Source organism: Bactrocera tryoni, chromosome 2 (genome assembly GCF_016617805.1).
Source record: "Bactrocera tryoni isolate S06 chromosome 2, CSIRO_BtryS06_freeze2, whole genome shotgun sequence".
NCBI classification, from domain to species: domain Eukaryota; kingdom Metazoa; phylum Arthropoda; class Insecta; order Diptera; family Tephritidae; genus Bactrocera; species Bactrocera tryoni.
The window spans coordinates 41,820,355-41,844,976 of NC_052500.1; positions in this window are offsets into that span (position 1 = coordinate 41,820,355).

Here is a 24,622-nt window from a genome sequence, read left to right on the forward strand (position 1 = left end):
TCATATTGTTCGCTAGAGTACACCTCTTTCGGGACCACGCCGAGGCAGTATTAAATAACTATGCTGGACTTGCGAAACAGTATGCCTACGTACTAAACCCTTAACTCCGGCTGCTGTAGCTTGTATTCGGACCTGCGGGACCGCCGGAACAAAGCTGGGCGATAACTGCCTCTTCACGATCTACCTCCAGGCTTATTCATGTGGTCTTATGCTTCTGCGCTGCCTTTCTTTCATTCTGAGTTCTCGGAGCGCTATTGCAGTCCACTCTTTAATTTTAGCCCACACCAGCTGTGATCGCAGCATGTTGTCGGGCGTCATCCTTTCATTTGTTACCTTTTCTATGGTCTCTCTCTCCACTGTATACCTCGTGCAGGAGAAAAAGATGTGCTCTGCGCTTTCAGTGGCATTTCCACAGAGAGAACAGTGTGCTTCGTCATCATGGCCAAATTTGTGCAGGTATTCCCTGAAATAGCCATGGCCCGATAAGAACTGTGTTAAGTAGAAATCTGTCTCCCCGTGTTGTCTGTCAATCCAGGCCGGTACATTCTTAATAAGTCTATATGTCCATCTTCCTTTGTCTGCCGCATCCCATTGCTTTTGTCATTCCTCGAGACTTGTCTTTCTCTCCTTTTCGCGCTCATCGGCCGTTAGCCGCCTATTCATGGCTTTTATTTTACAGTATACTCAACTTAACTCAGAGACCATTATATCCGGTGGCATAAGACCAGATATGATAGCACTCGCCTCGTGCGACACCGTTCCAACGCACAGGCAACTCTGGCTGCAGCTTATTACTCGTGGGTCAGTCTTTAATTTTTGACAAGGTCTCATTGCATATGTTTTGTATCTGGAAGAGCTCTTTAGCAACGATCGTTACGGCAATGTCGTCCGCATAGCCAATTATTTGTACTTCTTTTGGCAGCGGTAATCGTAACACCCCGTCGTACAGCACATTCCATAATAATAGGAATAATACGGTGCCTTGTGGGACTCCACCTGTCACCATGTAGGTTTTTGGACCTGTATCGGTATCATACAGCAGTAGTCTGTCAGACAAATAATAGCTTATTGTCCTCAGAAGATACCCCGGGGTGTTTTTTGCCTCTATCGCCCTCAGTATATGTGGCCAGTATGCAGAGTTGAAAGCGTTTTTCACGTCAAGTGTAACCACAGCGCAGTATTTTTTATCTCCATGCATCCATCTGGTGCCCTCTATAGTCTTGGCCCGTCACTTTCCCAACTGCGTCTAAAGTGGACCGATGTCTTCTGAATCCAAATTGGTTTTCAGAGAGACTTTTCTTCTAGGTGACGTTCTAGACGTGTGCATTTCAGTCTTTCCAGTATTTATTCGTGCAGAGTGGGCGGTATGCACTCGGCTCTCCCGCCGGTTTGTTTGGCTTTTGAAGAAGAACTAACTAAGTTTCCAAATTTTCGGGAAAACTCCTTCATTTAGACATCGTGAGTAGAGTTCGGCGAAGGCCTTGTTCGGGATGCTATCAAGTCCTGGTGCCTTTGCGTTGCCAAATCTCTCCGCCACTTCCATTACCTCCTTATCGTCGACAATTGCAGATTCTATCACGGTTGGTATCGTTCTACTCGATTGGGGTTCTTGCGTTGGGAAAAGCGTTTTCACCACCTTTTCTAGGAGGGTCGGACAGGTTGGTGCTTGACTTTTACACCCTCTGATTTTCGCCATCACTGTTTTATACGCGACACCCTACGGATCCTCGTCCACATTTTCAAATAGTTCTTTAAAACTTGAGGACTTTTTTCTTTTGATAGCTTTCTTGAGTTCCTTACCTTTCTTTTTGAAACTTTTTCGCAGTCTTGTATGGTGTGGCGTACCTTGGCTTCTTTGGCAGAGTCTTCTCGCTTTATGGCATTCGCTTCTGAACGTACTGATCTCTTCGTTCCACCAGTATGCGGGCCTTTGGGTTATGTTGTGCTTTTTCCTACACATAGCAGCATCACAGGCTTTACTTATGTGCTTCACTAGTTTTTCAGCCTGTCGATCAACATTGATCGCATCATCTAGATTCCCATCCAACAAAAGTTTGAAAATTTCTTCATCCAATGTTTCGAACTCCCATCCTTTTTTCTGCAAGTTTTTTACGCTGGATCTTGGTTGTGTTTGCTTGCGGATTTCCAGCAAGATGGCCATGTGATCGCTATGTGTGTAAAAGTCGCACACTTTCCAATTTGCAGATCGAACCAGCGTGCTGCTGGCGAAAGTAATATCTATTACCGATCCTCGTCCATTCTTTTCAAAAGTATTTCTACCGCCGGTATTGAGCAGCACTGCGTCTAACATAGAAAACGCTTTGAGTAGAGCAATACTCCGTCTGTTTTTGTAGCTACTACCCCATTCAATTGCCCATGCGTTGAAATCGGCTGCTATCACGTTTGTAAAACTCAAATCGTAGCTTTTTCAAAACAATCGTTCACATCCAAACAAAACAAACATTCGTCATGCGACGTATGCACAGGAGGGCATAAACTCAAATCTTGCGAGAGGTTTAAAATTTTAAATATTAACGAAAGAAATAATTTCGTAAAAACGAAAAGACTTTGTACCAACTGTTTGTCAAATGCGCATACGCTCAAAGATTGCGAAAACAAATTTAATTGCGTTCATTGCCAGAAACGACATAATCCAATGCTTCATATTTGTTTAAGTGTGTATCCAATATATTCTGGAGTACACACTACTGCTTAATTAAAATAAAAACCGCATTACACACTTTGGTTTGTTAACAATTTTATTTATAATATATATTATAAAGTTATAAATATCGACGGATGGAGAGACTTCAATTCAGAAATTATTTGCCGGAGCTGGCGATCGGGGTTCCGCGAATCGAGGTCGAATCGGCTAATCGTAGATCAGAGCGATGTTGAAGCCGCGCAGGGTATATCTTTGTAGACGAAGTAAATTAGCGTAGAGTGCTAACGCGGCGCAGTGAACAAGCGAATGTTGATGTGCGATGAGTTTTTAACGAATTGTGTTCGCTATCCCTTTTCCCATCCTTTTTGTTGAGTGTGTTGATTGTTTGGTGAGTTGTGTTGTGTGGTGATGTATGGATATGGTGTCATCGGACGTGGTGAGTTCAGCTGTTCTTTTAGGATGCGCCAGTTTTACCGTGTATAGGGCGTAGATGCTTAACTCATTTGAACAATATTACAAATTTTTTCAACTCCGCTCAGAATAACGCTAATGCAATCAATTGCAAAAGCAAATCCCGACTTGCAAAGGGCCGAAAATTACCAAGAAGCAGCATGCTGGACAAAGGCATTTAAAACTCAGACGCTACACAGCGAAAACCAAAGCAGAGTATTATTACCCACAGTGGTCTCCATCGAGCACCAAGGAGAACTGTTTAAACTTGGAGCCTTAATAGACCAAGGATCTCAACGATCATTTATAGCGCCTGGAGCACAGCAGTTGCAACGATGTCAACCCAAGTTGAGAAAATCTCCAACGAATACTGAAAATTCTTAAGTGTTTTTAAGATTGAAATTAGAAAGTTAGACTCACTGAGATACGCAACTTGATTAAAAAGCTAATTGCCTATGCTTTGGTCGAATTTAAGAATGCCGATTAAAAAAGTCAGTTCGCAGGTATAGTCTTTATACAATAGAATTCTTTATTACATTAGTTTCATGAGTTAGCCTAAACCTTAACCAACGGCTTAGACTAGTGGTGAGTATGTGTACAAAAATGTGGTAAGTATATCTATACTAATATTATAAAGAGGAAATGTTTGTTTTTTGTTTGTTTGTTTCGAATAGGCTCCGAAACTACTGAACCGATTTGAAAAATTCTTTCACCGTTGGAAAGCTATACTATCCCTGAGTGACATAGGCTATATTTAGTCAAAAAAAAAAATAGGGTTCCTTACCAAAACTCCGATAATGTAAAAAAATACCAAACAACTTTCTTTAATCGCGAATGCTGCGAAAACGATTGAAGATATAACAAAGTGATATACTACAATTTTGTAGAACTTATCATTATTTACAAAAAACGTCGCAACATCATACCTCTAACTATTATAGTTTTGTCACAATAAGCGATTTTATATAAAAAAATTAATTAAAATACCACTACTTGAAAAGGCTCTTTATTTATACCTTAGTATTGATCCTTATCGAAATAAATGATTTATTATTTAAGATCGGTTCAAAACCTTTATACAACTTTTTGAATTATTAGATTCTGACATTCCATTCAAAAGACATCACGAGTTCAAAATTTTTCAAAGTCGCTCGGCGCGAACTACGCGTTGTAGAGTTGTAGGCGTCAGGGTTAAGACAAAGAATGTATAATAATAAGAAGGAGCAAATGTTAGCTGTGCTAAAATGTTATTTGACATTCGGGAACATCGAAAAAATTTCGAAGAGTAATCGAAAAAATTTCGAACAGTATGAAGGAACACACCATTCAAAAGGGGAAGCAAGCCAATGTTTACCACTCTATAAGGGAACTTGCCAATTGCGTGCACCACGATATAAAGGAACATGAGAACAGAAAATGTATCAGAGAAACTACACCACACTATAAGGGTACTACTCTATAGAAATTGCCCACGCAGATGTTCTTTGATATGCGCATAAGGGAAAATTTGAATAATGTGTATTACAAAAAAATAATTATGGGGCAAATAATCAAATAAATAGTAATTAAAATGGAAATAAAATAAAATGAAATAAAAAAACAAAAAAGTCAAAAAATATATACATATTTTAGAAGTTCATGTAGGCTTTGAACCCGAACAAAATATTTGGAGGTGCAAAATGTTGATCAGCTAAGTACACAGTACCAACGCCAACTTTGGAAGTAGAGAATTTATTGTGGTATACGTACAATAAAAGCGATATATACTCCTCCACCCAAATTTTCCACCACTTTATGAAGGAACACGACAAACTACACCACATTAATAAAGAACATGAAAAATGTCAATGTCAATATGTATGCAAAAGTTCAATGCCCTGGATTGGGTGAAATTGCGCCAAAATAAGAATAGGAGAAATGAGAATACTAATTTCAATGAGAATGTTGACTTTATGCATATGCCAAAATCCAATGAAAGAGAGTATGCTTTGGATTGGTTAATTTTTAACGGCTAAAACTGTTGTAATAATTGCGCCAAAATAAGAATAGGAGAGAGAAATGAGAATATTGATTTCAATGAGAATGTTGATCTCAATATTGCAATAATGTACATTTGTATTATATGTATATGTAGTGTTATTATACATTCTTTGGTTAAGATCACTCGCGCGGTCGGCTCCCTACTGAATGGTCGTGTGCGGAATTAAAAAAAATTGTCGCTTGATAATATTTTGTCGCTTGATAATACTTCGTTTAGTAGGTAACTAAACCCATTCAAAAAGTTCTTTTCAGATCTAGACCCATATATATGTATAGCACAGATATTGTACATTTAGTTATCCTAAGAAATGAATTGAATAAGTTTTATGATTTAATTTTAATAAATAGGTTGTAGTTTTGTATGTTGTTATAGTAGGTAGTTGTAAGAACCTCAAAGATTAGTTTAAAGACGTTTTTTTCTTTTATCATTTAAAAAAAAATGCCCAAAAGATCAAGATCTCAACTTTCTAGAAATAATTCCCATGCCAGGGCCACAAAAATATGTCGAAATAAAGAATCTTCATCTGAAACTGAAAATCGTCTTTTAAGTCAGAGAGAATATGTGGCGCAATCGAGTACCGAGCGTTCGCAACGGCTCGCTGAACAAAACATGAGAACCTCTCAAAGACGCGCGCGGGAGTCCAGTCTTGAGCGTTCGCAGCGCCTAGCTAAACAATATTTAAGAACTTCTCATGTGCTCGCGCGAGAGTCAAGTACTGAGCGTTTGCAGCGGCTTGAAGAGCAAAATTTCAGAAGTATACAATCCCGCACTAGGGAATCAAGCTCTGAGCGTTCCCAACGCCTTCAAGACCAGAGAGAACGACAACAGACTTCAAGAGCTAGAGTACGATCCACAGATTGATTATGCTCAACAGTCTTCCGTCCAAATCGGCGACATGAATAAGATTTGCCCTAAGTGTTCTGCCAAAAAATTGGTTGATGAAACTAATGGTATGTGTTGTGCTTTTAGAAAAGTTATTATCCCCATTATTCAAGAACCACCACAGCCAATAAAAAATCTTTTGACAAATAATCATTCGCTATCTAGACATTTCCTAACCAACATCCGTAAGTACAATAGCCTTTTTCAAATGACTTCGTTTGGCGCCAAAGAAATAAGAGAAGGTAATTTTATGCCAACTCTCAAAATAGAGGGCCAGGTATATCATCTTATTGGTAGCCTTTTACCACCATCAGGCCAAAATCCACAATGCTTACAGATATATTTTATTTCAGACGCAGATCAGCTATCGTTGAGGGCAAACATAGCTCCAACGCTAAAAATAGATTTAATTAATGAACTACAGACAGCACTGAAAAGCCACAACGTATATATACGAAGCTTTAAACAAAATATTGAACGCAACTCTTCGGATAATTTAAAGCTAATTATTCTTTCCAACCGCCCACCGCAGACTGCTCACCCGGGTAGATACAATTCTCCAGCTGTAAACGAGGTAGCTGTTCTCTTGGTTGACGAAGAAAAAGGCCCCAGAGACATAGTGCTGCACGGAAGAGACGGCCAACTTAAAAGGGTATCCGAATTACATCGATCATATGATCCACTACAGTATCCCTTAATGTTCGTTAAAGGAGAAGACGGTTATTATTTAACTATTCCACAGGAAGGTACAGCGCGTAACAAAACTGTGACGTGCATGCAATTTTATGCATTCAGGTTGATGGTTAGAGCAAACAGTTTTAATCCATTACATTATTACAGGGACTTATTTAGCCAATATATTATTGTATTATGATGGCAAAAATGATATCGGAACGATTGAATTACATATGTCGTAACCAACAGAGACTAAGGGCTGAAGAATACATTCATCTCAGAGACGCTTTAAATCAAGACGGAAATGTTGACCCATCAAATATCGGTCAGCGCGTAATCTTACCATCTTCATTTACAGGTTCTCCACGTTACCTACATGAAAAAACACAAGACGCGATGACGTATGTCCGAAACTACGGGAGACCAGACTTATTTGTCACGTTTACGTGCAATCCTGAATGGCCTGAAATTAAAGCGGAACTACTACCTGGTCAGCGATCTTTCGATCGTCATGACATCATTTCAAGGGTGTTTCACTTAAAAATGAAGAAATTCATAAAATTATTCAACAAAGATGAAATATTCCGCAAAGTGAAATGTTACATGGTGAGTGTGGAGTGGCAGAAGCGAGGTTTACCACACTGTCATATGCTGTTTTGGCTAGAGACAAAAATCCAACCAGACGAAATTGATAGGGTCATAGTTGCGAAACTTCCCAACCAACAAAACGATCCAATATTGTACAATATCGTAACTAAAAATATGGTGCACGGACCATGCGGAGAACATAACTTAACAGCACCATGTATGAAAAACGGAATTTGCACAAAAAAATACCCGCGACGTTTGGTCAACGAAACTCAAACCGAAGATGACGGATATCCAGTATATCGTCGTCGTGATGCCGCAAATGGAGGTCAGAGCGCTTCGCTCAATATCAGAGGCAGTAATTTCACTATAGATAATAGCTGGATTGTCCCTTATTCTCCACTTTTGTGCAGGACGTTCAATGCTCAAATAAATGTTGAGTACTGTCACTCAGTTCAAGCCATCAAATACATTTGTAAATACATAAATAAAGGATCGGATCAAGCTACATTTGGCGTCAGAAACCCAAATGATGAAGTGGAAAACTATGTGAATGGCCGCTACATAAGTACTTCCGAAGCTGCCTGGCGAATATTGGAATTTCCGCTCCACGAGCGACATCCTACAGTCTTGCAGTTAACTGTTCACTTAGAAAATGGCCAAAGGGTGTATTTTACCGCAGAAACGGCAGAACAAGTGGCCCAAAATCCACGTAAAACAACTTTGCTGGCTTTTTTTGAGCTATGTAATGAAGATGAATTCGCAAAAACACTTCTATACCACGAAGTCCCGCAATACTATACATGGGCCAATAATAAGTTCACAAGAAGGAAGCGTGGTGAGAACGTAGTTGGCCATCCAGGAATAAAAAAGATGCAGCTTTAGGCAGAGTCTACTATGTCCATCCTTCTCAATCCGAGTGTTTCTATCTTAGGATGTTGCTACATCACGTACGGGGCCCAACCTCATTCCAGTACTTGAAAACCGTTGACGGAGTTCTCAAAGAAACATATCAAGCTGCTTGCCGTGCTAGAGGTTTGCTAGAAAACGATGACCATTGGGAAAATACTCTGAGAGAAGCTTTGCTTTCTCAATGTTCACTTTCAACTGAGAGAATTGTTTGTAGTCATACTTTTATTTTGTCAGCCATCGGAACCATTAAAATTATGGGACATTTTCAAAGACAATTTATGTGAAGATATTAGACACAGAATCAGACAGCAAAATCTAAACTTCACCTTACCATACAATGCGGAAATTTACAACCAAGGTCTGATACAAATAGAAAATAAACTGATGCAATTAAATGACAAAAGCCTAAGGGACTTTGGATTACCATGTTCAGTTCGTACAGAAAATAATGGAGCAGAGACAATGACTAATCACATAATTTGACCGCTTTTGTTAATGAAAACCTACCAAAATTAGTCCCAGATCAAAGAGATGCTTTTGAAACTATAGTCGATAGCGTCATTAATGACAAAAGAAAAGTTTTCTTTTTGGATGCACCCGGTGGAAAAGGAAAGACTTTTCTTGCTAATTTGATACTTGCTAAGATAAGAGAATCGGGGAAGATAGCAATAGCAGTTGCTTCCTCAGGAATTGCTGCAACTCTCTTGACGGATGGAAAAACTGCTCATTCTACTTTTAAACTTCCGCTATCCGTAAATCTTGAGCAACAATCTACATGTTCTATCCGCAAAAACGGGCCTGTTGGTAAATTACTACAAGACGCCTCATTGATTATGTGGGACGAATGCACGATGAGCTATAGAGCACATATAGAGGCCGTGAACAGAACCTTACAGGATCTAAGGAACTCCTCTGCAGTCATGGGCGGTATAACTTTTGTTTTTGCGGGAGATTTTCGACAAACTCTCCCCGTTATTAACAGAGGTACGCGAGTAGATATCATCAAGGCATGCTTGAAATCGTCACCCTTTTGGGCTTCAATTGAAACATTGAAATTACGAACGAATATGAGAGCTCATGTTCATGGAATCACTGATAGCGATTTCCCACAACAACTGCTAAAACTTGGAGAAGGAATTTTTCCCACTCCAAATTTAAGCGATCATTGTGACATTCTTCTGGATGAGTCCCTAGGTCAAATACTCCATAATTTGGAAAACTTAATAGATGCTATATACCCTGATATCGAGAATTTGCACCAAAAGGACTTTCATTGGCTATGTTCTAGGGCTATAGTGTCTCCTAAGAATGATACTGTTAATGAAATAAACAATCTAATAGTTCAAAAAGTCCCCGGCCAAATTAAAACATACAAATCAATCGACAATGTGACTAATATCGAAGACGCAGTCCATTATCCACAGGAATTTTTAAATTCGTTGAACCCTTCTGGACTGCCACCACATGAGTTGTCGCTAAAAATCGGAATCCCAATAATGCTTTTAAGAAATTTAAGCCCTCCGAACATGTGTAATGGGACGAGGCTGCTTATTAAAGAGTTAAAGGACAATTTAATTGTAGCAACTATTATTACTGGCCCAGCAGCTGGTCAACTGGCTCATATACCGAGGATACCGATGATCTCGACTGATGTGCCAATCCCATTTAAACGGCTTCAATTTCCGGTAAAAACATGTTTCGCATTAACGATTAACAAGTCCCAAGGTCAAACCTTCGAATTAGTAGGGATCGACCTGCGAAAGAAATGTTTTACTCACGGTCAAATGTATGTGTGACTATCAGTAAAACAGTACAAAAAAATCTTAAATAATATATAAGAATTAAATTTCATATTTTTTTTTTAAATTCGACGCAAAAAATTGTGAATATTTGTGTAAATGTCATGTTGAGTGCCCGTGCGAAGCCGCTATGTGTATGTAACAACATCCACTGCAATGTTCACAGTTTTTCTATAATGTCTTTAGCATCAGCATTGCATCCGTGCGAAGCCGGGGCGGGTCGGTCCTAGTGTAGTTATAATTCAATTCAGCAATCTCATAATTCATGGTAAAATAGTGTTCTAATACAATGGTATTAGATGATGGTTTTGTTAATATACTATAAAAATTGTAAGTATTTTACATGATATAAAACATTTTATAATATAATCAAATATTATTCAATTAACTTTACAAATTTGTTTCTTAAACATTATTTTTAGATTTACAAAGGCGCTTGACGCAACAGCTGCCACCTTGAAAGGATCATGATCCTGCCTTGGTTACCACGTCTGCCACTCGTACCTTTCCGTCTCGTCCTTCTACGGTTGCGGCGATTCGTCCCAGTGTCCACTGCTGCGGTGGCGTGTTGTCTTCGTGGACGAGGACGAGATCGCCGGTCTGAAGGTTGGGTTCCGGGTGCAGCCGTTTGTCGCGCTCCTGAAGATTCGTAATGTACGTTTTGGACCACTGTCGCCAAAACTGTTGCTTGAGACAGCAAACAAGTTGTCATCTCTCGTAGCAGCGAATTAGGTTCGTTGACACTTGTGCCGGTGATAAAGCTCGGAGGGAGCACCCTATGAGTAGGTGTGCTGGAGTCAATGCTTCGTCGTCATTGGGATCCTGTCTCAACGGTGCGAGGAGCCGCGAATTGAGGATGACCTCCACATCGGCCAGCAGTGTTCCCAGTTTTTCGGCGGTGAGCAGCACGTTGTCTATCGCGCGCACGGCGAGGTGTTTGGCGGACTTCACTGCCGCTTCCCATCATCCGCCGAAATGCGGCGCCCTCGGTGGTATAAAGGTGAATTTGAACCCTTCTTCGGCGGCGAATACCATTATCTCCGGAGACTGAAACAGAACCGTCTCTTTAAGTTAGCGCAACTTGCGATCGGCACCGACGAAGTTGGTTGCGTTGTCGTTGTATATCGTCTGTGGCATACCACGGTGACCAATAAACCTTTTTAGGCCGAAAATAAAGTAATTAGTCGATAAGTCAGAAACTAATTCTAGGTGTACTGCTTTTGACATGAAACAAACGAAAACTGTGATATAAGTTTTTACGGGTGGTCGACCGCGTATTTAAATGTAGTATAACTTGGACCACAAAAATTTACGCCACATATAAGAAAGAGTCGTAGCGCTCGAAGTCTTTCAACTGGCAAGTTTCCCATTATTTGGGTTTGCAACTTCGGCTTGTAATGAAAACAATGTATACAGTTTCTTACGGTTCTATTACAAGCTTCTCGGACATTAATTAGCCATATGGGTTCTCGAAGAAGCGCAACCAACGCTTTGGACCCAGCGTGGTGATTTCGAATGTGTAGGAACCGTAAATACGTTATAACGAAGTGCGAACTTGTATTTAGTAAAAGCGGAAATTTGGCATCGTATGGGAGAGGTGCATTTAATAAGCGACTCGGATTAATTCGAACGACAGCGACAACGGGTTGAGCGTTTGCAAGTTTTTTTGCGGGTAGGATGGTATTTTATGCAATTTTTGAATAACATCCGAAAATTCTGAATGTTGGACCACCTGTGCAATTTTTAGAAAACTCAAGTTTAACTCTTCTGAAGTCAGATCCCGTCCCATGGAGGATTTTGGTGGTCATCTGATCCATTGTAATATGTATGCTACCACACCAAGCAATTCTTTATGAGAAGAGAATTTTTCCATCAGGTCCAATATAGAATTTTTCCCACTAGTCAGAATTAGTGTAAATATATTTTTCTTCTTTGCTAATGCTGAGCTGGAAATGGTAATAATCTCCTAGGAGGAACTGTGGACCATCAAACCATATCGAATTATTCAATTCGTCCATGTTACAACCCCGAGACACTTGATCCGCAGGATTTTGTTTTGTTGGCATATGCCAATGTACTTGTCAGTCAACTCTTGGATTTCGGACACTCTGTTTGCGACGAAGGTTTGTAGTGAGGATGGATGTGTTTTAATCCAATGTAAAACGATTTCAGAGTCTATCCAAAATGTAATATTTTGTGAAATGTCGACTCAACCTAGGCGCTACTCTTGACCATAATTTCGAAAGAAGATGTGCTGCCGAGAGCTCAAGACGCGGGAGAGACTTGGTCTTCAGCGGAGCCACTCTAGACTTTGTAGTAAGCAGCATACATTTAATACCACTAGCAGATTTGCTTCGCATATATATGCAGCATCTGTACGCTCTTATTGAGGCGTCGACAAAGCCATGTATGTGGGAGATGGCACTCGACTCAACGTTTACGTAACGAGGAATGCTGAGAGATGAGAGCTGCATTGGCTTTAAAATTCTGCCAGCTAGTGTCAAGGCGCAATCGAATCGACTCATCCCAATCTAGTTTTTGGATCCAAAGCTCTTACAATAATATTTTTGCTTTGGTAATTAAAGGGGCTAGAAATCCTAGAGGATCAAAAAGGCAAGCAGATTTCTTTCTTTGACTCGCAGATCATTAAAATTGTCATCTAAAACAAAGCGAAACAAATCCTCTTTCGGCAACCAATGGATTCCTACTGTTTTAGTAGAACTTTTGTCATTGAAGCTTAATGACTTTTCAGTGCAATCACTGTCGAAAAAATTAGGGTGATTCCAAAATCATTTCGTTAAGGTGAATCCGGCCGAGTTTAATATTTAAACTTTTAAAAGATCAAGAGACTCAAAATCTTCAGACTTTGTTAAAAAATCATCAACGTAAAAGTCTCTTTTGATGGCCTGAACCGAGAGGATATTTCATTGTATTGGCATCACTGAGCATTTGCAAACACCGTGTTGCAAGAAATGGAGCAGGCGCAGTGCTGTATGTTACGGTGTTAAGACGAAAATTTTTTATTTGGTCTGAAGGATGCTCTCTCCACACAATGACTTGACAATTTCTCTCTTCTCCGTGCATACTTATGTAAGCGAAAACGAAGAAGAGTTGAGTATAACTCTTCTTGGATGGTTGGACCTACCATCAAAAGTCCATTACTGCTATTTGAGTTGAAGACCGACTCGAAGCATCAAAGACAACACGTAATTTGTTTGTTGTGCTCTCGGGCCTTAAAACGCATTGATGCGGAATAAAGTAGTTCTGGAACTTTTATTGTTCTTCTCTTCAGGGCCTGAAACCGCCAAACTGCGGTTTCATAGCAGTCATCGAGTAACTTACGGTCAGCCTTAAAAGACATTCTGACTTGAAGCCGTCCTGAAGGCAATACTTGAGTTGTATTTACGAAAAATTTTTCACACTCCTGTTGCTCTTGTGTGAATTTAATGCCATTTGAATCTAAGAGTAATTCTTCTAGTGCTCAAAGTTTTTGGACTACGGAATCTATTGACGTAAAGTCTTCTTCAGCTTGGCATATTGTTCTATGTAATCTGAGAGGAGAACTTAAATTGCGGCCGTATTTGCCAGATACAATCCATCCTAAAAGGGGTTTCTGAAAAGTTGGTTGATTAGGACCATTTTTAATTTGGCTATTAAAAGATCGAAAAATGTTTCAGCACCCAAAAGCATATCCACTTTTTTAGATTTGTAGAATTCTGGATCCGCCAATTTAATATTGTGTGGAATTTTCCAACCAATAAATTAATGGTATGGTCTGGATGATTAGCCGAAATACAACGCATAATCCAGAATTCCGCCGAAAATTCATAATTATTTACCTGCGACTTAACAAATGCGCTTAGTTTGGCCCCGAATTTTGTACTTGAATTTCCAATTGCTATAATATTTTGTCACTTAAGTCATTTGCACACGACCGAAACCGGAAGAAATGGGAAATGCACAGACAATTGCTCACAGGTAGAAATTAAATTAATACGCTAAAATTTTTTTTTTTTTTTCGAAAACTTAATTACACTTTTAAAGCCATGCACTGAGCCCCTGCTCGGGCGCCATGAAAATTCTTAAGCGTTTTTAAGATTGAAATTAGAAAGTTAAACTCACTGAGATGCGCAACTTGACTAAAAAGCTAATTGCCTGTGCTTTGGTCGAATTTAAGAACGCCGATTAAAAAAAGTCTGCTCGCGGATATAGTCTTTATACAATAGAATTCTTTATTATATTAGTTTCATGAGTTAGCTTAAGCCTTAACTAAGACTAAGACTAGTGGTAAGTAAGTATGTATACAAAAAAGGGGTAAGTATGTATATGTAGTTATAATTCAATTCATAATTCATGGTAATAGAGTGTTCTAATACATTGGTAGTAGATGAAGGGTTTGTTAATATACTATAAAAATTGTAAGTATTTTACATTAAAACATTTTATAATATATTCTAATATTATTAAATTAATTTTACAAGTTTATTTCTTAAACATTATTTTTAGATTTATAAAATCGCGTGACGCAACAAGTACCTCAACACACAACTGAAGAAATTTTGGGAGTTAGAAGAACTCCCCCATATCAATCACAACCCCAGAAGATCGATATTGTAAGGATTTTTACAAAACCATAACTACTCGATTAAATAATGGTCGCACGACCACCACTCACTCGCCTTAGGTCATTCCCGCATCTCTGCTATCCAACAGTTTTTAAGTATAGAAAAAACATACTTTAAAATGGCGAGTTAAAACCAGAATACGATAGGGTCTTAGAAAAATAAATCCATTTAGACCACATGGAAGAAGCCAGCCCTGGCGAAAAAATTATAAATAGTAAATACTATTCATTTTATCTGCTACATCATGCAGTATTAAAGTCAGACAAAGCTCCACAAAGGTAAGAGTTGTCTGTAATGTGTAATCCTAAAGTTCGGGGAATTCCCTAAAATGATTATGCTTCTCATATTTAATTGGTGTATATACAAATAAGTTTTCAATGTAGATGTCGAAAACGTAGCGTAAATTGTGCCCCATGCCTAGCTATTCATACACTCCACGACCTGACTGAAGACACAAAGTCAGAATTTCCTCTGGCAACACAAGCGTTAAAAACTTACACATATAGTATGTAGACAACATTCTGTCTGGAAGTCACACTCTTCCACATACATAAGAATCTATATCATAAGTAATAAAAGCCCTGAAATCTACAGAGTTCATATTAAAAAAGATTACAGCAAATCACCCAAATATATTAAAATTCATACTAAACGAAAATTTGTTAGACACTAATTTCCTTATATTCCTTTGGACATCTAATGGAATGTCGGAGCAGTTTTCATACATGACTGAGTCCATATCCGCATTATCCACCATAACAAAAAGACAGATTTTATCCTCAGTGGGAAAACTTTTCGACCCCGCAGGATGGCTTTCGCCAATTTTGATACAAGCGAAAGTCCTGATCCAAGAATAAACGGAACTGACAGGGACGAACAAGTGAAACCTCTTCGCTTAAAAACGCCACTACACGCGTGGAAAACCTATATTTATAATCGAACGTCGCAAATACTTGACCTAGTAGGATCAGCCAATTAGCGATACGTATCCAGTGCTGACAATCCTGCTCATCTAGGTTCAAGAGAGTCCAAAACCCTGCATCTCGCCACCACCACTCTATGGTGAAATGGTCTCCGATGGTTCACAGAATCTCTCGATTCTTGACCACAATCGCCAACGCGCAATATAATCGCCCCCGAAAGTCGAAAAATCAACACCTATCACACAATATTGGATGATAATGACATCCTTGAACGATTTTCATCGTTCTTCCGAGCCCTCAGAGTAGTCGCCTATACGCTCAAGTTCTTAGAGCGGCTTTAACTTAAAGTTAAAGGAGCAACTTACCTCCCATGTGATTGTGTCCTGATTCATGATGAATGCCTACCGAATGGCAACAGCTGCAAATATGAATTAACAAACGGGTCATCCAAGTAGAGGTACTTTTTTTGAGTTGTTGTCAAGCTGTCATGTTATTTTTGTTCATTATTGTTTTTTAGTATTTCCCGCGCCTCCCTCATTTTATGATCAACATCAGGGGTGGGCATATTAGCCCTCAGTGGCATTTTGCCCGTTCGGGCACGAGTGCACATTTTGAGGGCTCGATGAGGGGATCATCGCGGGCAAACGAACGATTTTACCACTCCATATTTACAAATGAGAGCGCGGGCTCATGGGAATTTGCACTGTGGGTAATAACTGTAAAATTGCCTAACAATTGTAAGCTTCTTTGTAACTACTAAAAATGTATAAAATCTAAGACAAATAACAAAAAGTATGATAAATATTTTATTTTAGTAATAATTTTTTTAATACGTTTTTATAACAGCATTTAATTTAGTTTAATCTCATTTGCTGTAGCTACACGCATTATTGTAACACTTCCTTATAAAAAGTAATTTCAATAATAACTTCAGTTTATGAACCACTGTTTCTTCAAACACATATGCCCAACACCGCTTCTATCGCCCGCTTACCATAGAACAGTGGGTGGTCGGCATTTCTTAGCACAATTGTGCAAACTAACTTCACACGTACGCTTACGCTCTATCGTTCAGTCGTTGTCAAGCCAGCAACGAATTAACGTCACGTAAGACTATAGCGCAAAACCAAATATGCCCTGCGAGAAATACTTTATGATTCTAAATGCCTTTGGTGTAATGCAATGCCTTTTATGTTCCAAGTCTTTTAAATATAATAGAGACTATTAATTATTTAGATGAAAAAGAACGCAAATGTCATTTTAAAGAAAAAAATATATTTTTTTGCAAAAAAATATCTGATTGGTTACGTAAAAACGAATACTTAGATTATGGTGAACGTATTCATGAAAACCTAAAAAAAAGATTGATAAAGATAAATTTTTAAAGATATAACATTAAACAATTAGTTTGAGCTATATTTATATTACATATATAAATTATTTCCTTCATTTCGAGAAACTGCAGAACTTCTTATTTATCTGTTTATTATTTGCTCTGAGATTTGAATAATCGTTTATTTATATATAGCTTTTAGTTTTATTGAATATTTTCATATATTTTTACTCCAACGTAGTAAAAACATATATAATTTTCAAATTTTATTGAACAATAATTTATTTTATAATTTTGCTTATAAAATTTGCTTAATTTTAATTCCAATTTCTCACTGGGCTACTTTTTTTTCGTGCTCACCAACACAGTGACAGATCCTCTCATGCCGACCACTGCCATAGATTCCAACGATTTGGGGTTTTCTCCATAGAAACGAGTCAGCATTTTGCTCTCTCACAACGCAGGGTTGCCAATCTTAATACACTGTAGTAATTATGAAAAATGTCTTCAATATTTTCGAAATTTTTTGAACTAACTCAAAATCAGAGTCGAATGCTTTTATTTATAAATATATTAACTATCTTTAATAGTTTGATTTCAGTTTTGATATTTTATATTATGAAAAAAATTATAAAAAAGTTAGATGTGTACAAAACTACATATGCGTATTGAGTAATGGCAACCAGAACTTTCAACACAGCTCGTACCCAATCGTCCTCTTCCTGTGCTTGCTTCAGCCGGTGGATTAGGGAATCTTCTATAATGAGACAAGATACCCTACTCAACGCATCTACATGTCGCATTTTCGAACCGTTTCTATGTTCTATCTCGTAGCAAAAGTCTTGTAGGAACATTGCCCAGCGAGATACTCTGAATGGCACATCTCGTTTCCGCATCGTCATTGCGAATGCATTGCAATCTGTTACTATCTTAAAACTTATCCCCAACAAATATACTCTCCACTTCTTAAGTGCTTCTATAATCGCTAGTACCTCGCTGGTTTTGTCTTCCGACTCATGTATTGAACTGGATGGAACGCTTGATCGTCGAAATCCTTCTGAAGTAGCACTGCTCCGTACCCGGACATACAAGCGTCTGTATGCACCTCAGTCACTGCTTTAGGATTGTATAACATTAGGACTGGTGCGCTGATCAATGCTGACTTCAACTTCTGGAATGCCTCCAACTGCTTGTCGCGCAACTCGAACTTAGCCTCTTTCCTGAGTAGATCCGACAGCGGTTTGGCTATTACAGCATATCCATCGACAAATATTCTAAAGTATGATGTCAGTCCCAGGAATCTCTGCAAAGCCTTCTGGTCATGCGGCAGTGGGAAATTCCTTATCGCTTTTGTTTTTGCATCAGATGGTTTTATCGAACCATCTTCTATAACAATAGAAAGTCTATTTTACTTATAAGAAACTGACATTTGTCCCATTTCATCCGCAAACCATATTCTTCAGCTCTTCGTAGAACTCGTTCTAAACTGTGTACGCCTTCAGTGTAATCCTTGGAGGGAATAACTAAATCGTCCATGTAAGCCACCACAGTATCGTCTTGTAAAAGATCTCTAAATACTGCTGAAATAAATCTTGAAAAAACTGCCGGCGAATTCGATATACCAAAAGGCACGTATTGGAATTCATATTGCCCATTGTATGTAACGAACTATCTTTGTGTTTAATCGCCGATAATCGCAACACAAACGTTTCTTTCCATCTTTCTTCGAAACTAACACCACTGGTGACGCATAATTTGAGTTACTGGGTTTAATGATCCCATCCTTCAACCACTCCTTAACTTGTTCATCCACTTCCTGTCTATCGGTGTATGACATCCGTCTGGGATTTTCATATACTGGGGTGTCATCTGAAAGTAAGATCTTCATCTCTACTGGCGAATTCGAATTGCTTGTAGGCTTATAATTCGCTACCATTCTTCTTACTATAGTTGCTTGCTCTTTGTTGAGGTGTGAAAGATCGACTTCGCCCACAGATACCTTCTCCATTCCTGCGACCATACACAGGGTTCCAAACTCTTCGCTCAGTTCAGCAATCCTGTTATTACCTTCATCAATTGGGTTGTTCCTAGCATCAGTGCCCATCTCCGCAGTCTCATGAACCAACTTCGAACTCGCTTCTGAAATCCTGAACTCTCTCGGCTCCTTAGCCACAACAGCGCCCTCGCTCTCATTGTCTGCTACTTCAAAAGCCCTTCTATCACGGATTTTCCTGCGATACTTCCTAACAGCTTTCATATACTGCTCCTCATCTTCATGCACCCTTGTGCCCACGTTTAATTTCACCTCAAAGTTCTTAGGCTTCGCTGACCCAACACTGCGATCTTTCCTTACTGCTCCAGTATTCATCTCCTCCTTGCTCTGTGGCTTTTCCTCCACCTTCTTCTGCCTGAACTCGGCGCCATCTTCCGTAATGAATAAATCGACTTGTCTCAGAACGTCGTTACCAATCACGAGCGCATATTTGATGTCTCGCTCTCTCACTACGTGAAATTTTACTTCCAACTTTATGTTGTCTATCTCGATGGATGTGGTAAAGCTACCTATTGTTGTAAGTTTGCTGGTACCGATACCCATCAACTGTCGCTGTTCACTACTTAAATCAACATCCAGACTAAGTATGTTTAACGTATCGCAACGTATAATACATAAGTCGCTACCTGTGTCGATTAATGCCGACGCAGATTTTCCGTTGAAACTTACATCCTTAAAAATCAATCCACTCCGCTTCTCCGATTTCTCCTTCATCCGTCATATTATTGACGCTGCTTTGTTCCGATTTAGGAGTTTTCCTTCCTGCCTTACAGTTAGCTGCACGATGACCCTCTTTACCGCAATTGTAACACGATGCCTTATTGCGTGGACAGCTTCTAGCGAGATGTGATGAATCCCCGCAGGCAAAGCATTTCCTGCTAAATGGAACTGCTTTCTGGAAATCTTTGTTTGACGACGATGCCTTCTCCTGGTTCCCATTCACGGGTTGTGACTGGCTGTAACGAATCTTCTCTTATACCTTGATCTGCTCCTTCAAATCCTGTATCGTTTTCGCCTGGTATAGGTTGCTTTTGTTCGACTTTGAGTCCGGTATGCCTTCGATGAAATATTCTATTAGGCTTGAGTCATCTAGTCCTATCGGTTTCCCCAACTCCATTAAAACGTATAAATATTCTCGAAGATCTTCCCCATGTCGCTTCCGACGACTACGTAAAGTACGGTGTACTTCAATCGATGATAATGCTATACCAAATTCCTGCCGCAGCGCTAGTTTTAGTGAACTCCAACTGCTTATTCCTGTTTGGCTTCTTATGAAAATCTTTGCCGCCCCCTTCAACAGTTGTTTTGCGTAGATGAATTTCTGCAACTCGTTCCAACGCACTGCTGATGCGTTTGCCTCAAAACCCTCCAGCCATTGTTCGAAACTTGTGCGACCTGTTCCTTTAAACGAAGTCATTGAGTCCTCAACATCTCGGGGAGTAAAGTTGTGGTATTCGACCCTAACCTCACGCACACTTCGTTGGCTTGCTACCTCTTCCACATCAGTTTCGGAACCGTCACTCACAGTCAGGCCGAAATGCTCCACCAGTCTGTCTTGTAGTGTCGCTTTCCGTCCAATAGTCGATAGCCCTAAATCGCCTAACCTTTCCTTCAGACCGTCAACAGTCAGCTCAAAAATTTCGTTGCGGTTCATAATTTACAATGTTGTACAAAAAATCGATAATATTCTAAAAATCTTAATTTCAATAATAATATTTCCTTTTAGCTGGCGTTGCAATATTCACTTTTCCCGCATACAATTCTTGATAACGTTATTCAATTCGATCGCAATATCCGCGTTTACAATTTCCGTGTACAATTTTAATAACTTCTTTGTTAAATGAATTTTATTACAATATTCGTTTTAATCTTTCGCATACAGTTTTTGAAGTATAATATTTTTTATAACTCCAATTTTATTACAAATATCCGCATCCGCATTTAACTTTCTCACGTAAGAATTTCTAAAACGTATTTTCTTCAATGAAGGTTTGTTGCGATATTCGCCATAAATTTCACAAAATTTTCATAAAAATATTCAATAAATGTACAGTTGTATTTCAAAAGACTTAGCTGTATATAACCGCCGTTACTGCTGCTGCTGCTACTGCTTCTGCTGTTGCTGCTACTGCTGCTACTACTGCTGCTACTGCTACTGCTGCTAATACTGCTGCTACTGTTGGTGCTGTTACTGCTACTGCTGCTGCTGCTACTGCTACTATTGCTGCTGCTATTACTGCTACTGCTACTACTGCTGCTGCTATTACTGCTACTACTGCTGCTGCTATTACTGCTACTGCTGCTAATACTGCTGCTACTGCTGGTGCTGTTACTGCTAATGGCGCTCCTCCCGACCACCAGGCTGTGCTACTCCACCGTTATGCGGTTTGAGTACCGCAATTTTCCGCACACCACGGACCACTCGTAGAAATGAACGCGTTTTAAAAAAATCGAAAATTTATACTTTATTGCAAATTGTTTACGCAAAATAGCACTTTGATCCCGAAATCCTACTTCTGACACCACTTGTAGGATTGGCCGATTAAATCTTTAATTAAACACCGATGTAAAATGAATATAACAACTTTATTAAGTTACTAATACGACCGCAAAGAAATAATTGTGATCCTGCGTGGTCTGTGGTTGCCGGTGGTCTGTCTGATTGTCTGTCCTTAATTCGTCTTTGTCCCTACTGTTTCGTTATCATTTCAGTCCGTTCACAGCTGTCACATCTGTTCTCTACGCAGTGTTGCATTTCTGTTTCAGTCTTATTGTCCGTTTACACAGTCCTACATAGATTTTATATTTGATAAAACCGTATGATATCATACATATTTACATATGTACATATGTTAATAAAAAATGGAAACGACTTACTTTGTCTCGCCTCAAGGGAGTTTTGGGAGAAAAAAGTACATATGAATTTGTATAGTTTTGTGGATATTATCCTCTGCTTTTGTTTCAGTTTCCTTCTGTGTTCAGTGTTCTTTTCCTCCGATTTATGTTTTAATTTTTGCTATTTTTATGATTAAAGCGCGTTCGGATTATGTTTTACACTTTGTTTAATATTTATATTTGTTATTATTATTAATAATAGTCACAGCACTTTAGTAAAATCTAGTAAATTTAGTAAATTTTTTTTATTTTTGTAAAATTTTGTTGCTTTATCTTTCCACCGAACTTAGTAATAATGTGTTTTTATTATATTTGTGTTATTTTATACGTGGTGATCTAGTCACAGCAATTTATGTTTGTTAATTTTTATATTTTTTTTTATTTTTTAATTATATATATGTATGTACATATTTTTATGTTTTTTGCACTGCCCTTTTTTATGTGGTTAATATATTTAATTTTTTTATATATTTGCAGCACAATATACTTATATATTATATATACATATGTATGTACTATATACATATTATTTTTGGTCACTGCACTTGTTGCTTCACTAAACCGGGTTTGCGGTTTTTTCATTTGTTATTAACTTTTCGGTTTTTATTACCGCACTTTCTCACATGTAAAATTTCTTTCTTTTTTTTTGAAATCTTAATTTTTCTTGACTTTATTTAGACACAGTGCCTTTCTTTATGGATTTATGCACAAAAACTCATGTTATTGTTCACTCACAATTTTTTATTTAAAGGGAAAAATGCACTAAGTGCCGAGAGATCGTTATAAAAATTTTATTCCTTGCAAAATGCAATTAAAAAATTGTTACTACAAAATTTGCTTGAAAAAGTAGTTTAACACGTTAAATATATGTATATACAGGCGGCTAAATTGCGCAAAGGAACCGGGATGCTGTGAAAGCGGAGATGTAAATCGCTCGACGTCGTATCGACAAAAGGTGCGCGAGATCCTTTCTCGTTCACTTTTGTTACAATTGGTATGCTGGATGGTGTCATCGTGTTTTGGTGCATGTGTGTGGGTGTTAATGTGTAGTGTTCTTTCGCGTGATGAGGTGAATGCGTGCTTTTAGTTATGTGATGATATATATATACTTTTAGCCACATATTATATATCATTATTAGTCCAGTCAAAATAGATATTCCAGTTTGCATTAATTCCCAACAAGCTAGATTTTTTCGCAGTCCTTGGATCTTTCATTACAAATGACACGTCAAAAGTCCCCATTGATCCCAGTTGTGCGTTGTTTTTTATTCGAGGTCGAAGGTCACAAATTGCGTCTTTACTTATATCTCTGAAACATTGAGAGTTACCGATGGTTCAAACAAAATTTCTAGATCGTAAAATTGTCTACAAAAAAGATCTCAACACTTTTTCCTCTACAAAGCATCGCTTTCGAGATATCGTGACTTTAGACCGCAGGAAAGTCGTATTTCCGACTATGTGTACACATTTGCGCACAACCTCTGAGGTAGTGTACACGGCGCTTTTTTTTAACGTGGTTTCCCCCGTAGGAAGACTCCACAATATATTTTGATCTAACGAATGTAATCGGACACTATTTTATTGATAAAATTTTATTTTTTATTTAAATTTAATAAAAATTTTAACAGCAAGAAAATTACATCATCATTTATCATCAAATTCTTCATAGTCACTCGTTTCTTCCTCTTCACTGTCTTCTTCCTCTTGCTCGATTTGTGTCGACTGCTCCAAGGAGAGATATATGTATATCAGTTATATCCTCATCAATTTCGATACAATCTTCATCTGTTGCATTTGATTCAATGTTCGTGTAAGATTAGCCTTGACAATTGGTACATATCGATGAACAATGCAATCCAACTTTTCTGCATCCGCAATTGTTTGTGCAGCCTTTTTTGCAATTACAAAAATTGTATTGAGTAATTTTTCTGGAATGACAGTAAAGTCTGGATTGGCTCCAAACTATTATTCACCAACTTCCAGCCCCAATCTTAGAACAATAGTATAATATGTAGAACACACAAAAGAAGTGTTGATAAGCAGAAGCAGATGTTGGAGGGAGACAAGATAACTGCTCTCTCTTATTGTTTGTTGTATTTTTCATGAAACTCAATTATCAATACTTGTCTCTCGATTCCATTTTTTTGGAGCTCCATACATAGTATGGAGAACACGAATTCCATTGGTAAGGATAAAATCTGCTGACGAGTTAATATTTGTAAACACTTTTGCGTTATCAATCAGGCCTTCACGTTTTTCAAACAATTTGAATACTGTATTTTTGCCTCTTTTGAAAATCGCTGATGTCTTATCGCAGCCAGTTATCGCATGAAGGAATAATATATGAGGCTGACAAAAAACAAAATATGATATATCTTTTTTACAAATATTGCATTTTGCATGAGTTTCACTTATTATTGAAAAATTGCCACATTTCACTTCGTTTTTTATTTATTTTAAAAGACATTTTCACAATATTTAATAAATTTAAAAAAATTCGAATTCAAAATATTTATTTTAAGATATCGTTCAACGGATTTAATTAAAACGCAATACACATATATTTTCACAGTGAAAAAGCATTCAAAATCAAAATTTCTGCGTCTAACCACAAACAATCACCACATATATTCACAGTGAATAAAGAAGTATTCAAAATCACAATTTCTACTTCTAACACTAAAAAAATCACCACATGCAATTATTGTTCATAAGCTAGTACTAGTAAATTTCATTCTCAGTGAAATATTGGCATGAAGAAAAATCACCAATCACTGATAT